General features: G+C 51.4%; 1 long non-coding RNA gene across 2 annotated transcripts; it reads right to left on the reverse strand.

Moving 5' to 3' along the window:
- Window positions 1-4,889: 4,889 nt before the first annotated feature.
- Window positions 4,890-14,862, reverse strand: LOC114007377 (uncharacterized). 2 transcript variants are annotated; one of them, XR_003549014.1, is made up of 6 exons: window positions 14,763-14,862; window positions 14,230-14,430; window positions 8,875-8,925; window positions 8,109-8,285; window positions 7,687-7,821; window positions 4,890-5,464 (listed from the first exon to the last, which is right to left on the reverse strand). It is a non-coding gene; the product is annotated as an uncharacterized LOC114007377 (long non-coding RNA). The 2 variants fall into 2 exon arrangements; XR_003549015.1 differs by having other exon boundaries at window positions 8,109-8,306.
- Window positions 14,863-18,084: the final 3,222 nt, after the last annotated feature.

An 18,084-nucleotide genomic window follows, 5' to 3' on the forward strand; every position in this document is an offset into this window, starting at 1 on the left:
TGGGGTGCGGCGCGCACATGGTCCCCCAGCAGTGCGGGGTGAGCCGCCAAGCTCGCTCCTGTGCCGCTGAGGTTTCCCTGGTTTTAAACAGGGAGAGGCTGACCCAGAATGATACGTGCGGCTACCCTGCAGACGGACAGGGAAGAGAGGCCCTGATGTCAGGCACTGTCCGCAGAGAACCGAGCATCTCCTTCCTTCAAAGGGAGCAGACATGGCGGAGAAAAATACGAATCCATCCTGGGAAACGTCGCTGGCAGCACGGAATACCGCATTTCTCCTGTGGGAATCAAGAATCCGGCAGCTTTGTCACCAGCCCTGCTCAGGGGAAGGCGGCGGAAGAGAGGAGTGCCCAGCGGTGACGGCGCCTTCCCTTCAGGGCAGCACAGACCGACCTGCGGGCACTCCGCTCCTGCGCTGAGGTCGGGCGGGCTGGAAGCTCGGCTCTGCAGGGCAAGCTCTCTCACTTCCCAAATCGCAGAGGAGAAGAGGCGAGCACAGGGCCTCTGACCCGGTGGTAATCAGATCGGGACTCTATCCCATGAGGGGTGGGCTGGCCAGAGCCCTGGGACCGCTGCGCCGATGACCTAACCCTGTGAGGAGCCTACACCCCTTGAACCCTGGCCTGTTCTGTGTACACGGGAAGATGTGTTCCCACATTCTGCTTATCTTCGCCAAGAACTGACTCCTCTGTGACTCCTCTGTGATGCCTCACGACACCTAGAAGGAGCCACCCCGATGGAGAAGTGCATCTGCTGAGTCAGGCTCACGTGGCCACCCCAGCCATGAGCCTGGCACCACTGCCATACCCCTGCTTAGGTCGGGGCAGCGGGCAGCAGCTGTGGATGCAGCTGTTCTGGCACCTCCTGCCCAGGTGCTCTGAGCTCCACGGGCCCTTCCCAGCCGGGAGTGGTTCACTGGGCCGGGAGGCACTGGGAACCCCAGAGCCCTCGGCTCCATTAGAGCCCCTCACTCCCTGGCACTCCACTAAGGATCAACACCACAGCCCTCCCCCTCGTGTCCTTGGCTTTGGGGAGCTGGGCCTCGGACACCCTCGGCTCTCCCCACCTGTGGTCCAGATGCCACTGAGCGTGAATTTAGCCAGTGATTGGCAGCTGTGAAGGTTTCCAGCACCCCTGGCCCTCAGCACCCCCAATCCATACGGCAGTTATTCACACTGGCTAGGGCTGTTTATAGCCCCTCTGGAAACAGCAGCCGCTCCATTCCTGTGAAAGTGGAACACTGAGACATTAAAGAGCATTTTCAAAGGAAAAAAGTCTTCTCACGGACTCATGAGGTTGGCATCCCTATGTGTCTTCCAAAAATAGGCCTCCTGGCTCCTCCTGGCTCCTCCTGGCTCCTCCTGGCTCCTCCGAGCGGTGGTGTATCTCTTCTGTGTACCTGCCACCTGCTGAGCTAAGATGAGACGGCTCTGCACCGGACTCTGCTCCGCCCGGCCAACCCCGACACCCAGTCCTTCTCCAAACACACAACATCCCCAAACTCCTCCCTGGATAGATGTTCGTCGGATTGAGGCAGACAGCGTCCAGGGAAATCCCATCTACAGCAAGGAGCCAAGGACACGGTGACAGAGAGAAAGACATGACATACCCCTCGGGCAACCTCACGAACGAGCACTGTCGTCAGTCCCACGTGAATATGAACTGGTTCTGACCCTTCTCCCTGCCAGGGATGACAAGAACTGACTCGGAGGACCAATGGCCACACTTCACTACTGGGCAGTGGTCCACCTGCAGAGACACTGGGCTTACCCCTGCAGCTGCTCATGGGCTGCTACGTGGTTAGGTCTGTGTCGTCCACTGTCACCAGCTCCGGCCCACCTGCCTCTGCAGAGCCCAGACTGGGACATTATGCAGGGTCGTCCTGGAACCATCACCCCAGCATTCACTCTGTTTCTGAAGTCAGCACGAATCTCCAGTGCTTTCCCGGGATGCAGTACTGGTTTTTACTTGCTGTCTTGGTGGTTTAGATGCATCTCAGCCTTTCCTACCTTCCTTACTTTTATCCTACAGATTAAAGAATGCGTGTGAAGGTTCTGTCAACCACCAAGCATGTCCACTGCAATGATTCACCAGGAAAATGACTTCCCAGTGAACCCTCTGTAAGCCATATTGGGGCCAGGATCCAATATCACTGTCAGTCCAGACCCCGACCCAACATTCTTGAAAGGCTTGGGCATCCCCCCCATCCCGACCACCTACCTAAGTAAGAAGCAGTAGGTATCACCCAGAGAGGGTCTAATGTGGTGATTAATTTTTTATGTCAACTTGGTTAGGGCGGGCTACGTGGTGCCCCCATGTCTGGTCAACACCAGTCTAGACACTCCTGTGAAGGTATTTGCTAGATGTGATTAGCATTTAAAGGAACTGGCAGAAGTGGAGAACTGGGTGTCTAATCCCCGCTCCTGGTATGGAAGAGTTCAACTTGTATTCAAAAAGTGTGCTGAGGCCATATAAAAATATTAGAATTCACTACGTAGCCCGAAGGGATAAAGCCAAGTAGGAGTCCATAGGGCCACTCAGATTGTAAATGCAGATGTCGGCAGAAGCTGACCAGGCAACATAAATAAGTAAAACAGGCTGAATTTTCTCTTTCGAAATTAATACACCTGAATGTAAAATATACCCGCCCCTGCCAGTGTGTGGGAAGCTGTGGGCAGATCAGGAAACGACGTTCCCTCTGGGCTGATGTGGCCCTGAGACGGAAAGGGTCTGGCAAGCTCAATGGGGACCGTGTGTTGGCACTGACTTGGGCCCTCGTGTGCAGGGCATGGACCGTGCAGCGACGAGGCAGCCAGAAATATGTTCTGTTCCATTCTGTGTGAGGCAGGTGGCCCATTCCACCCGTTCCAGTCGCTTGCACTCACCGAGAAGAGCAGATGCGCAGGTAAGGAGCAGCTCACAGCTAGCTCGTGCCAGAGTGACACCGGGTGTGGAGGGGGAGCTGGAGACTGAGGTCCACTGGCATCGACCTGCCACGCCGTGGCCGGTGGAATGTGGACTTCATGGTGCTACTCCCTGTTTTCTCATGATATCAAAAATCCAGATTTTTAATATGAAATCTTCTGCTTAAAAAAAAAAAAAAAGGTTCAGTCCAAAGAAAACCTATCCTCTGGTTGCTGTTTTGCATCTGCAGAACATCCGTTTGCAACTTGTCAGTTAAACAGTAATACCCCTGGGTATAACTAGAGTCTGGTTCCATATAAACAGCATTTAGAGTTATTCTTTTTCTCTTCTTAATTCACTCTAAAAAAGTATCGAACTATTTAATTAAAAAAAAGAGAGAAAAAACCATTAAAAATGAAACAAGAGATTATAGTATAATAAATTTAATCCCAGACACGTCAACACTTACATTAAATATAAAGATTCTAGATACTTTAACTAAGATGATGACGGGTGTTACATAGAGGTAGGAAGAGTAAAAGAATAAGCCCTCCATGAGGGTTCCCTTCCTCTTTGTGACTTTGGTCTCCTGTGTCCCGCTGAGTTGGTATCTCTAATGCTGTCAAACAGATTAAAACAAAGACTTTCTTTTCCAGTTTTTCTGTTCTTTCGCGGGAGGGTTGGTCAAAGCTACTCTGCCTTTGTCAGAAACGGAAGTGCCCAGCACACTGTAACAATGAAGCAGCTCCCATCAGGGTCACCGACAAGCTCCAATTCGTCCCTTTGCTTGTGCCACTTTTCGGGGGAAGGCTTAGTGACTCTCCTGGTTGCCGGGTTCCCCTTTCTGATCTCTCACTTCTTTAGCTTCTCCCAGAATCTTGAAGCCTCATCCCATAATACTTAGTGGTTTTGCTTCCCTCATTGAATGCTGGCTGATAGTGTAAAATGTGTAACCAGTATCCATCATGGGAGGAGGGTTCGCACGTTTCCTAGCAAAATAATAACCAAATACTTTAAAGAGCCTAAAAGGGGCTGGCAGGTGGCGTGGTGGTTAAGAGTGCTGGACTCCCACATGGCAGACCACGGTTTGAGTCCCAGATCTGGCAGCTTGCTTTCTCAGACCCCCAACCCTACCACTCTCTCTCCCCACCTCTCTCTCTTACTCTGTCCCTCTCTGGTCAAATTAAAATAAATAATTAAATTAATAAAGTTAAATAAAATCTTTCTTTTTTTAAAAGAGCCTAAGAAATAAAGATGCTCATGAGGAGATGAAGCTGTGCTGCATTTTGTACTGAGCTTCATAAGGAGGGTTCTTTTACACATCAAGCGATGCACTGAAGCAATGACACGGTATGACACAGGTGTGCAACCCACAGTTACTGTTTGTTTGTTTGTTTTAAGATAGACTTTTGCTATAGGGCATGTGTGCTCACCACCAGAGAGACTGAGACAAAAAGTGAGAAATCGCCCCTGGGAGAATGGCCATGCTGCAGTCCCTTTTCCTCCATTCTTCTCTCGGGATTTGGGGCACACGTACACACACAGCCAGCTTGTTTTAAGCCACTGAAAGTCTGAAACTTGAACTGTGGTCGACTGACAGTTCAGTGATGTAACCATTACGCCATCTGCTGGTCCCCACCATTACTCTTTAAGGTAGGGACTGTGGTAGTCAAAGACAGCTAAGTCTTTTCTCCCTTTGTGAGCACACTGCCCTTCACCTCAAGAGGTGGAGTCTAATTTTTCTTCTCCTAAATCTGGTTTAACCAACAGAGGCGATGGAAATATTGCTTTGGAACTTTTGAGACTACATCATTAGAACCCTATAGCTTCTTCCTGGGTCTTCTCAGACATTCACTCTTTGATTATTCCTTTCAAGAGCACAGCCACCATATTGTAAGGAAGCCCAATGCATCTGTGGAAGCCATATGTCAACAGCCCCAGCTGAGCTTCCCACTGACCACCTGCATCAATGGCCAGGATGCAAGGAGGCCATCTTAGATGTCTTGCCCATCAATCCTTCAGGAGCCCACAGCCTCAACTGACATCTGACCATAACCACCTAGCTGAGTCTGGTCAACTCACCAAATTGTGAGATATCAAATGGTGGTTATAGTAAGCCCCCATACATTTTGGAGTAGTTTTGCAGCAGTGGGTAAGCAGAACAGTGGCACAGTTTAATCAGAAACATTTTTCCTTTCTTTATGACTCAAAAGAATAATGTACATTTTCAATGACTGACATCTTCCATTCAATGAAATGCAGTAATAACTTTCTTACTTATTTCATAGAATTGCTTTGAGAGTTAAATCTCTATACTAATAAAATCTATAATTATTTTCAGCATTTCTGAGAATAACACTGTTGACTTAAAGTAGATTTCCCTAGTGTTATTCCCTTACCATTTCTCTTGCCTTTTTTGTACCTCTCTTCTCTGTCTCCGCTTGCAATTCCAGGGATCCAATTTCATAATTCCATTCATTTTTCTGTTCTGTTCTTCTTCTTCCTGTCACTGTCTTTCCTCTTTCTCTGATTAGAAGGATCTGTATGTCAGTTTCCACAGTCTGTGATTTGAAAATGAAGTCACGTTGCCTTCAAATGCCTAACCTAAATTGACTTAGCAGCCCCTTGTTTCCTCAAGAACTTCAACCTTCTATGATCACTCCCAGGGAGTTTCAAGGTAGCACTTTCTCTTAGGAGTGGGTCCTCGCTTTCTCCCTTTGTGATTTCCTGATCAAATCACACTTAAGCCATCTCTCTGCAGCTACCACATCACCAACAGCAGGCCGCCAGCCTGGCTGCCCTCAGTCCTCACTCTCAGCCAGAGTGGGAGCACCTGCTGTCCCCTGCTGCTCTGGCAAATAATGCTTGGCTTATCCCCTGCTCCACTACAACCAAGCTGAAATTCCTTTTTTGGGCCTATGGTCTTTCCTACCACTTTCCCTCATTTTATTTTTCTTTTTTAAAATAGGCTTCATTTTTTAAGAGGGATTTTGCATGTGCTCATCAGAGACACCGAAAGAGAGAGAGAAAGAAAGAAAGAAATCACCTTCTGGGGAGATGGACACACTACAATCCCTTCTCCTCCATTCTCTTCTTGGGATTTTGGCATGCACACACACGCGCCTGGCATGAATTTTAAGCCATTGGGTCTGGGATTCGAACTACAGTCAACTACATGGGAGCCAAGTAACATAATTACTGTGCCATCTACTGGTCCCAAAAATAGACCTTATTTTTTAGTGGTTGAAGGTTCATAGCAAAATTTCATAGAAAGTGCAGATTCTCCAAATAATCCCCTGTCCCCAACAGTCTCCCCACTATCAATTCACCCCCCACAAGGGGTACATTTATTACAATTGAACCTACACTGACAAGTCATTATCATCTAAAGTCCATAGGGCTCACTCTTGCTGTTGTACATTCTGTGCATTCAGAGAAATGTATAATAACATGTATCCAATATTGTATTTTCACACAGAATATTTCCACTGTCCTTAAAATCCTGTGTTCCACATATTCATCTATCCCTTCCCCTAAACCAATGGAAACTACTGATCTTTTTACTGTCACCATGGTTTTGCCTTTTCCAGAATGTCACATATTAGTCCTCAATTGTATTGCTTACAAAAATTGCTTACAGTTCTGAGACTGGGTAATTTATAAAGAAATACAGGTTAATTTGACTCACAGTTCTGGTGGTTGGAAAGTTCAAACACACAAGGCTGGCATCAGCCCAGCTTATGTCACATGATGGCCGACAGAAACAGAGAGGATGGTGTGTGTGTGCAGAGAGACCTGGGGCAGTCTTCTTCCCCACTCTGACCAGAACTAACCCTTTTTTGTCAGAGCTAGACCTCACTGAGTCTTGAGAGACATCATCAATTGACACGTGAAGGCAATTCCTCTGTGATCTAATTACCACCCTCTAGGCCCCGCTTCCCAGCACCATTACATTGGAGACCAAATTCCAAAAAAACATGAACCCTTGGGGGACAAACCATTACCCAAACAGCAGCAGTCATCATTGGATTCATCCAGCACACAACCTTTCAGTTGGCTTCTTTCATTCACAATATGCATTTAGGATTCCTCTGCATCTTTCCATGTCTTGATCATTTCTTTGTTTGTACTGAGCGACATTTCACGATATGGGTGCCCACCATAGTTCATGTATTCATTTACTTATGGAAGGACTTCTTGTTTCTAAGTGTTGCCAATTATGAAAAAAGCTCCTATAAACATCTGTGTACAGGTTTTGGTGCAGACTAAATTTTCAGCTCATTTGGTTAAATACCAAAGAGCATATAGCTGGGTCCTGTGAGAAGAGTAGCATTCCAGTTGCTCCACATCCTCACCAGCATTTGGTATTGCCGGTTTATGGATTAGGCACAAATTTAAATTACGTAACTACTTTCCAAAAGCCTTCCTACTTCTCAAACACACACATGGACATGTCAAAGATTTTCTTGTGCTTTAGATATGGAGGCACAAGTTATTTGGAAGTTGTGGGAGCACAGATAAGAAGGGCACAATTCATAAGGGTCAGCTTGAATACAGAAATTCTAACTTTGCAGGACTTTTGACTTAACCTAAAGCCAATCTTTAAGTAGGAAACAAAGGCAGGGATTCTGAGCTTTTTGAGCCCAAGTGGTTGAGCCAGGGTGGGGCTTGTCCTCACCAGATGCCACCACTACCTGTTATGAAACCTTGCCAGAGAGGTCAATGCAGGGCGCGGACTCTTACACAGACCCTCCCACAGAGCCACAAGTTCCCCCTCAATCACCTGAGTGTATCACTGTACACAGAACTAAGACATCGGAGGGGAAGGAACTTCCCCGGTCCCCGCACTCTGGCTTCTCTTTCTTCGTCAGCTCCTAATGTCAACCACATTGAGTGAGTTTCCTGCTGCTTCTCCTTGCTGGGAATAGGAAAAAAGAAACTTAGGATACAGATTTTGTCGACTGACTGAATTTGTCACCAGGATGGTGATGGTAAGGAAAACACATTTGTTTTGTTTTCTTTTTTTTTTCAAATTGAGTCATATTGCATGGAGCGTCTTTTGTTTTCTTTAAGTCTATTTTTGAATCACCCCATCCCCCTGCTCAGAGCTGCCAGGGAGAAATGTTTTCCTGCCGTTTCACGATTGTTCTCTTCCCCCTCCACATTCCCCCAAGTCTGTTTGAGCTGCCACTCAGTGTGACGGACCTTAGCCAGCTTAGGCCAGGCAGCTGCGTTGTCAGAGGGAGGAGGGGTGAGGTGTGGCAGCGGAGGGTCCTCCAGGCAGGATGAGGAGGGCTGGGCTGCTGCCGTGGGCCTGCTCCGGCATACGGCGCCTGTGACATGGAGCACTCCAGTTCCACAGGGGTGCTGAGTGCCCGCTACCTGCAAAGCACATTTTAGACCCTGTGAAGGATGGGGTATGTAATTAGGGATGCGTCGATACGCGACTTTGCCATGTGCAGCTCACAGAGTGTGTTACACGAACCGAGCAGGCACAGCCTACTGCACTGAAGCTGTCAGAGAGCCCGTGTGCAATGAGGCTCCATCCACACGAACATGCCTGCTGTCCTTCCCCCAGCAAGAGACTGGCAAACTAAAATAGCTAATTTTTAAACTCTGTGAAACCACGTCTTCTTAAAAAAAAAAAATGAAGATCAAGCCAGCACATGCGTGTGGAAATGTGTGTACATATAAGAAAAAAATCTCGATGACTGACCAGTGCAGCCACCTGTGTAACCAGCACCATCAGGAACTAGGAGCCCACGTGGGCTGCCTCAGCCCCTGTCGCTGGGGGGGGCCTCATGTGAGCTGTCCTCGAATGTCATGGTCAGTAACTCATGCGACACTGGTGTGGCTTGTCCCTCAGTACTGTGAGGACCGCCCACGCGGCTGTGGGTATAGTCAAGTCTTGGTCCTGGTGCCATTGTGGAGGGTCCTCACATTATTGATCCGTTTTATTGTTGATGCTCACCTCAGTGTGTTCAGGTCTAGGTAGGAGATGAAACATTGACTGTTGCATCTACTGAAAAAACAAACAAACAAACAAACACATTTTTTTCCCCTAATTGGCAGAGGGTGTACATTCACTAGAGAGAGACAAAGAGACAGAGCGAGGGAAAGGGAGAAAGCCCCCCCAGGGGAATGGTCGTGCAACAATCCCTTTACTTCCATTTCTCCACCCTGTTAGGGTTCGGGCTGTGCACATACAAGGGCCCAGCGTGTTTTCCAAGCCACCAGGACCAGGATCCAGGCTGCGGTCAGCCGTGTGGGATCCAGCTCCCTTACCACTGGGTCACACCTGGCCTGATGGCTAGCGTTTTCCGTGCTCTGCGTGTGCTCTCTGTGCCTCGGCTTCCTCGTGAGTGAAAAGACAGGCTTGGAGCATGTAATGTTTAGGGTACTTCCAGCTACAAAGTTCTATAAAATATATTTAGATTTTAGTTTTTAAAAATTAAAAAGCTATTGCAGTCACTGATGAATTCCTTCATACACCAAGTGACAAAGCCCACACAACATCTGCCTCGGCATGAGTTCGCGATCTCAATCCCAACAACAACAAAATGTGCACGTGCTCTGTAATGGCCATTTGAGCAAAATGGCCGCTTGACGATGCTCTGCTCCCGGCCACCCTGCTTCTCAGCAGCAGGCCCAGGCAATGGCCGCCCACCGCGCTGGGTGGGCCGCGAAGGCACACAGGCCTGAGCCAAGGCCTGGGGGCCGCCCTCCTGGCTAGGGGGGCAGACACGCCTGGGCCGTGACCTCACTCTGGTCACACCCTCTGCCGTCTCCGCCCCGCCAGACTCCTTACAGCGCTCACACGTCCTGCGCCCACCGCAGGGCCCCGTCTTTCACTTTCTGTCTCTGAGGTTTGTCCTCTGTGACCCGCTGACCCTAGAAGGACCACCCCGTCAGGCTGGCTAGTTCCTAGAGTGAAGAGGTCACCTGAGAGTAGCTTCTACACACAAATCAGCCCATCCGGAGCCCACGTCTGACCATGCCCCACCCACCCCGGTCTCTCTGTCTGTCTGTCTCTCAGTCAGGCCACCATCTGCCTGCCCTTGTCAGCTGTGGCCAGCTACAGATGGCTGGGCAGCTCCGGCACCCCAGCACTGATGCTACCCACACTAGCCTGGCTGGCGGCTGTCTGCCCTGCCCTGGCTCCCTCCCAGGGAAACTGCAATGCAGGTTTCCGCACTCACCCACCCCACCCCCTGACCCACGGGGCCTTCCCTGAGTGGCCTGCACGGTGTGGCGTGCTCCTTCTTAGGACCTGTGAGTAACAGACGTAACCCCTCATCCGCAGTTCAGTCCTGCGGTTCCAGTCACTCACAGTCAGCCTTGGCCTAAAAACACGAGCTGGGTACAGTGAGATATTGTACAGTAAGTCATACACACACACACACACACACACACACACATATACATAGGCCGCACGCACTCACCAGAGAGATGGAGAGAGAAAGTGAGAAATCGCCCCCCAGGGGAATGGCCACACCCAGGCCCTTCTCCTCCAGTCTCCTCTCGGGATTTTGGGCACTGACACGCACCCAGTGTGAGTTTCAAGTCACTAGGTCCAGGATCCAGGCCATGGTCAGCCACGTGGGAATCCAGCGCCCTAACCACTACACCACCGCTGGCCCTGCAATAAGATATTTTGAGAGAGACAGGGCACATTCCCGTAACTGCCATTGCGGTACACTGCCATGGGTTTTGATGACACCGTGGCTTAGTGCTGCACATCTCTGGCTGTTCCTAATTAACAAACTGAACTCCATCGTATGCGTGTGCCTCAGACAGGGCAGCATATGCAGGCTGTGCCGCTATTCACATTCGGGCGTTCACTGGGGGCCTCAGCGGATCTCCCGTGGGCAAGAGGGAACTACCGTATGTTTTCAAGGATGCTTTCCATACTTAAATGGAACCTGTGTGAAAACACCCCAGCACGCGAATTTCCTGAACGTTACCAGTTTTGGTCCTGAGCCCCGAGGACCACTCATGGAGGCATTGTGGCTGCCTTTGCGCCTGCCTCTTCTCCGTCTGCCAACCAGGCTGTGTGAGATGTGTCAAAGGCTTACTTGGTCCCACACCTGGCTGACGCCATGCTGCCATAGAAGCAGCTTCCTCAGTTCCCGGGGGTCGAGGCACGGAGCCCCTAACACCCCACGTGAATGAGCCCAGCCCTTTGTGGTCTGCAGGCTTCTCCTACACACAGTCTCTGTTCAGCCACACACAACAATGGGACAACACGGCCGCAGTGCTGCGAGACCAGGAGGCCAACGCTGCTAGACGGTTGGTTTTCTGGATGAGCCGGGCAGAGTAAATGAAGAGAAAAGAAAAAGGTTTCAATTAGTTCAATGATGAACTTGAACAATCAGCTAATTCATAATGTGAAGGTCGTTTCCCTCTCTTGCGCCCCAGGTTTTTCTCGAGATCAAAACCGAGAGGTCCTTCTATAATAATTACTGCTGCTCGTATTGCATACTGAGTTAGAGGGGACAGAATGCTTCCGAGTGCATTCTCTAATGCTCGCCACAAACCTAATACAAAATAGATGCTTTGTGGATGCTTTTTATGAACGAGGCTCAGAGATGAAATATGTTCGAAAGCATCCTTGGTTGGGCATTTCTTATCAGAGTAATTAAAACAGCAATTATAAAATCTGACACGTGAAGTCTTCATTACAAAGAAGCAGTTCTGGCTCCTTTTTTTCTTTCAATTCTTTGATAAATTCTGTCCCTGCAACTGCTTCACCACCGACCCTGCGAGATCTCTGGATGCTCTGAGAAGGTGGAGACAATCTCTGATGAGACAGGAGCAGGTAAGGGTGGGGCACAGACATGCCCCGCGGTGGGGGTGGGGCCAGGGTGCAGGCAGCAGGGTGTCAGTCACAAAGCCTTCGCTCATGGCAACACAAACCTTTGGTAAAACCACACAGTTAACACACAAGACAAACCCCAGTGTAGCAGTAAAGGCGGGTGAGAACGCGATTCCATCTGCCCCACGTGAGTGCCCTCAGAGTGTACGAGTGGCTAGTCTGCACACGGACTTGCCCTGCGGGGCACCTCGATCTCCATTCATTCGCATCTGTCTCACCAGCACGCACCGAGCACACCAAGGTGACAGGGCACTTCACGGCCCTCCTCCCCCAGGTCCGGGTGAGCCCCGGGGGGATGGACGTTCTCCCTGAGTCTCACAGGGAACTGACCCTCCAGAATAGGGAGCAAACAGAAGGCCAGGGCTGAAGCCCAAAAGCCTGTTCCTCTCCAGAAGTCCTCTAGGCTGATTTTCCGGATAGATTTGTGCTTGACTCATTTCATGGCAATCGCATGACAAGTTGGCTGTAAGGTGTTTGTCACCAGTGGTTGTCCTCTCTGTTCCACAGGGCCATGTCCGCCTGTGCCACACCTGCGGCCACCCGGGGACCTGCATGCTTAGAGACTAAGTCCGGGGTGAACGGGAGGGTAGAAATGTATCCCAAGTCCATGCGGTCCCTGGAGAAGACAGCTCTGAGTGGGGAGTTTCACCTGGCTGATTTCGTGCATCACACACACCCTGAAGCCATGGGGGAGGGCGAAGAGCCGAGAAGATCCAGCACGGGAAGGAGCCTGGGCCACTTCCACCCTCCAGCCTCCACCCTCCGCCCTCCGCGCCAGCGAAAGGAGAGCAGCTGAGCCTTTGGAAGGAACAACACCCTAAATAGAGATGAAATTTCACACATATGCTCTGCAGATTTGCAGAAGGAGAAATAATAAAGCACTTGTGATAGCAAGTAGCCTTCCTTGTATTATTTCTCAAAGCCCCTAGATTTAACCCCTGTGGGGTTAGATTTAACTCCCAGGTTGCTCGAGCTGTTCATAAACAAGAAAATTACTCTAACGCCAAGGGGCTGTCGACCACCCTTTGCAGCAAGGTCAGGAAGAACACTCATCACTGCAGTTCAGGGCTTTACCGATCCCTGGCTGGATTTCTACTGGAACGAGGAAAGCGGCTCCGTAATACGAACTGTTAGATTGCTAAGGCTGCCGAGAGCAAGCCCAGCAGGCCAGGGTGATTTAAACAACAGCAGTTCATCTCCTAAGGCCTCCACGCTGCAAGTCCAGGGCGCAGGTGGGCAGGGCTGGTTTCCTGAGGCCTCTCCTGGGTGTGCGGATAGCGGTTTCTCCCCAGGCCCTCACAGGATCACCCTCTGCATGTCTATAGGCCCTTATCTAGACTCCAGTCCCACCAGAGGGTCCACTGCAACCTCACTTTCAACTTCATCCCCTCTTGAAAAGCTCTGCCTCTAAATCAATCCCCCTCTGAAGTACTGGGGGTTAGGACTTCAGCCTGAGTTTTGGAGAGACAGCCCTGCCTGCAGCATTCCCCAAACCGCCCTTCACTCAAAAGTGACGCTGTTTCTCTTTCCAGGCACGCGGAGGCCTACGTGGGGCTCCGGCTTACTCTCTCCCCGATGTTCTTCCGCACTCACTGTTAAGGCCTCGGCAAGGCCCTCCTGCTTCCCTTTTGTAACATAGCTGCCCCTTGGCATAGAAGTGGCATGCTGCAATCCCCCTCGGGCTTTTGGGTTATTTCCAATTCCTCAAACATAAACACAAAACCAAACAGAGTCAGAGCCCAGAGAACAGGTGGGTGATTCGGCCACGCTGGGAAGTAAGGATCGCAGTTGACAGACCTGGGTCTGGGTTAGCTCCACAGTGTCCCGGGCAGCCTTGGCTACCGGGACTTAATACTCCTGAGAGTTGAACTCCTCTGTAAAATCATCCTTTCTTGGGAGGCCACTGGGACCATCAAGGGAGAGAGTATTTGTAACATCTAGGGGAAAGGCTGAGAAGCGTCTCTCCCTCTTGCCCTCTAACATCACTGCACGTGGAATTGTGCTTCTTCCAAGTGCCACCCAAATTCCTTCCGCCTCTAAAAATGTTGAACCGATTTGTTCGACTTGTGCCTAAGTGTAGAGCCCGAGGCCAGCCCAGCTTCCACTGCTGTGTAGCAGGGCCCGCAAACGTAGGGGCCAAAGGCCAGTTCCCAGCACTCACCGATGCTGAGCCGGAAACACAGGGCACAGGGAGGACTCATCCCTGCTCCCCAGGACCCGGGCCTCAGCCTGGAGGACTTCAGGACTGGCCTAGGTCTTCTTTGCTCCCCGGGCTGGGCATCTGGAAGACTCGCTCAGCAGCAGCTGTCGACAGGGGCCCCTACACAGGGACTGCCCGTGGGCCTGGGCTTTCCCAGCACGGGGCCTCAGGCTCCCAGCCAGCGTAACCTTTCATGACCCAGCACTCACAGGTGGAAACAGGCACCTCCAAACTCAAGGGCAGGCACATACCCCTTCTCTCGGTGGGTGGAGAAAGGATGTCAGAGGATTCGCAGCCCCTCCAGCATGGTCAGGATGTGGTGAGGGCGTAGGGGCTAGGAGCAGGACACTCAGGTGCAGGAGTCTGGCCCAGCTCATGGGGAACTAAACACATCACTTCATTCTTTCCAAATATAGACAGGATTCACCATCATCCGAAGCCTGTTTCTCCATCTGCAAAATGAAGGGGTTGAAATGGATGCTTTAAAAGTTCATTTTAATTTTTAAAAATCTAAGGTTCCATCGAAACCGCACCCCAGTGACTTGTTAATGAGAACCTCTGCTGAATTGCTTGTAAGAATGAGCAAAGCTGGGCCCCACCAGCTGGATCCCGCCTCTTCTCAGACAAGGGCACTGTGGCAGGTCTCCTGCACAGTTGTCCCACGGCCGCGAGCTCCACCTCGCCCTGTCTCCGTTCACTCTGGGCCTCTGCCTTGTTCCCTTGGCCTCTCTGAGACTCTCCGCCCTCCCCGCCCTCCCGTTGGCTCAGCCAGAAGGCGCAGGACCGTGTGATGGATGAAGCGGGGCAGCTCCCTCCTCCTGGGGCCTGCTGCCACCTGCCCCCGCTCCTGCTCTCCAGTCTCAGAAGGCTGATGGGATCCGAGGACACAGGTTCTCACCCACGGGGCCGGGACACGGGTCACCCGCCCGCCCCCAGTGTGCCTCGCCTCATCTCGAGGGTGTCCTTGCTCCGTGGCACGCCTGCTCACGTGAGATAACACAGCCAAACGTCTTTTGGGCACGCTTCCAACACGATCACCATAATTCTCCCGCTCCCAGTACGGATCAACATTGCTCGATTAAACACATCCGTTTAAAGTAAAAGCCTCGTTAATATCCAGGGTTGCAAGCCCATTTCACTTGGATAACTGCTTGCCTCACTCTTTGGCTTGGTTTGTCCCTCTGCCCAACCCGCGGCATAGGTCTCCCTGTCACTTCACTTAGCGTCCAGCCTGGCCCTGCCTGGCCCAGTGAACCCATGCCTAAGACGGGGGTCGGGGGGAGTCCCAGTTCCCTTCTCTCCCCAGAAGACAGACTTCCCCATCCGTCCCTGGGACCAGGGCACCCAGGATATCTCAACTCTGGAAAGACGAAAAAACAAAAATAAAAACAGCATGACATGAAAGAGTAAGTAAAGGCCATGTTCTGCGTGGGCCTTGAGGGGAATTGTCCAATATCCATCAAAGGCCATTTAACTGCACTCTGGGCCAGGCCTCCACTGGGACCTTCACCAACAAGGTCATGAGTCACTGGGACGGCCTTCCCAAGAGAGACGGTGAGAATGAGGTTGGTGAGGAATAGGTGACAGGGTGGCCGAAGCTAGGATGAGGACGAGGACGGTGTAAGGGTGACAACAGTTTTGATCAAGATGGCGTCGGTCTGGCTAGCGCAGGCCCGGGTAACAAGACGGTGAGACTGCGGTGGTGTCCGCGTATGTGGGAGCTACTTCGGTCCTTCACCCTCTGCCGTCTAGGATGTGCCAGGGGAAATGTGTGGGGATGAACATCGCACGCCCTAGTTCTTCAAAGCAGAGGTTGAGGGGCATCTGACGCTGGCACTCTACGGGGGGTGGGGGGCGCTATCTGCAAACCAGTGCCACACAGCCCTGGGGGCCGGGGCACCTCTCCTCTGTATCGCTCAGCAGTGAAAAGCTGCACGTGGCGGCGAAGGCCGAGTGGGAAACTGAGGACGCCCAGAGGGTCGGGCATGGCCATCCCCCGTGGCTTCCGTGGGGGGCGGCTGCCGAGGACTTGTCAGGAAGGCCTGCGATGACTTAATGTCGTGAAATGAGCTAGCCCTGACTGGCACTGACTGGTCATTATGGCAAGGTGGGGTCCTGCAACTTACCTACCTGTGTTCGAAAGGCAGCCAAGTGGGAGTGCCAGGGTGGCAGGCAGAGCACCCCCACCCCGCCCTGCTGAGGCGACCATCTTCCCCTGAGCACAACCATTTTGTCACTCCACTTGTGGGTTGTTTCACCAAAATTTCAGCGCACCCACCGACAGGAGTCAGCACGCGGACTGCACCAACACTGACGTGCCCTGTCACGGCAGGATGGAAGAGTACCATTGGCTGGTTGGTCTTTTCCGAAGGCCCCTCCGACCTGCAGCCGGGAGGTGGCGGGGTGCTGCCACCTACCAGACGGGTTTAAAGCCGAACAGGAAGCCTCCTTCGCCTTGCCCGCGGCCTCTCCTGGAAGACCTCGGCCAACTGCCTGAAATGGCTTTCCCATGGGCCACTTGAGGTGGACAAACCCCCGACGTTGGGATCGAAATGAATCGGGGACACTGAGAGGTGGCTGCCACACCAGGGGCAGGTGGCTGTTTCTACGCTGGGAGCAGGCCGAGGGGGTCAGATTAGCACTTTACGGAAGATGAAGCCAGTCAGTGCTCCCGGATGGAGCCGGGCTGCACCTCGGGGCTCCACGCCGCGCCATGGCTCCATGGAGAGCAAGCTGGGATGCGAGACTGAGCGCCACCACAGCGTGTCCCACGGAGCTTAGCCGAAGCTAAGGGACCTGGGAATTTGTCCATCGGTAATGGTGACCCTGTGGACCGTGTTCATATCCGGTGTCCCTCAGCCTGTGTCCTCCAGACCCCAGGCCCTGCACTGCTAGCAGCTCCCAGGTCTCCCGCCTGTTCCGGCACCTTCCTGCAGCTGAACTGGGCTCCCTGTATAGGCCGCCTCCACCGATGGCCCACATTGTCCGGTGTGGTTGCTATGGTGAGGGTTACCCATGAGTACATGCAGAGAAAAATGGCCACATTTTAGCAGGTGTGCAGCTCTAGCACCACACACCAGGACCAACTTACAAAGTTTTCCCCAAGACTTTTAAAATAGGAACCAATATGAGACTGCTCAGAACTCAATTTCCCTAGCAACCGGAGAAATGCTATTGCCTCCTGTTGAGGAAGTTAAAAATAACACTGTGCGTGCCGCTGTAGCCAGCTGGGATCTCCAAACCATCTTCTGAAACGTCCCCCTGGTCAGAGCAGAGGTTCAATGCCCTAAGTCACCTTTATCATCAGGGTAGCCTTTCCAAGGCTCCAAGGGAATGTTTCCGTGCAGCATCAGGCTGGCCTCCTCTCCTGCAGGGAGAAGTCACAGTCGCTTGGTCCTTACGAGCAGGGTCTGCCTTTCTTCCTGCCCCTTTCCTGTACTGTATCAAAGCCCGGTCTAGCAATTGCTCAGAATTCCCTGGACAGACCATGTGCCCATCTGCCTGCCTCCTTCCTTCCGTCCTTCTTTCCCTCTTCTTTCTTCCTCCCTTTATCTCTTCTTCTTTTCAATATCATTATCAATTCAGTGCATTCTGATGATTGTATATGCAGAGAAAAATGTAGAACATTTCTATCACTCTAGAAAGCTCTCTCATGTACCTTCCCAGTGAGCCCACCACTCCCTAACCCAAAGCTAATCCTATTCTAATAGCTAGTGCCGATAGATTAGTTTTGTCTGATCTACAATTTCATGAATAGAATCACGCAGAATATATTCTTCTGTGTGTCCCATTGTATAAACTGGCCACTGTTTCGGGATACGTTCTTCTGTTGATGGACATTTGAGCTGCATCCAGTTTAGGATTGTCATGAATAAGACATTTGTTAATATTTTTGTGCTTGTCTTTTTGTGGGCAAACACCTAGGAATTGCTGGGTTATAGGGTAGCCCAGTGTCTAACTTTACTAGGAGCTGCCCAGCAGTCTTCCAAAGTGGCCGCGTCTTCCACCTCATCTACCATCATGAGTGACAGTTCTGGCTGCCCCACACCCTCACTAACACTTAGCATTGTCAGGACTTTTGTATTTTAGCCACTTTAGTAGGTGTG

The sequence above is a fragment of the Tupaia chinensis genome, unplaced genomic scaffold (assembly GCF_000334495.1).
Source record: "Tupaia chinensis unplaced genomic scaffold, TupChi_1.0 Scaffold000161_3, whole genome shotgun sequence".
Classification (NCBI taxonomy): Eukaryota; Metazoa; Chordata; class Mammalia; order Scandentia; family Tupaiidae; genus Tupaia; species Tupaia belangeri.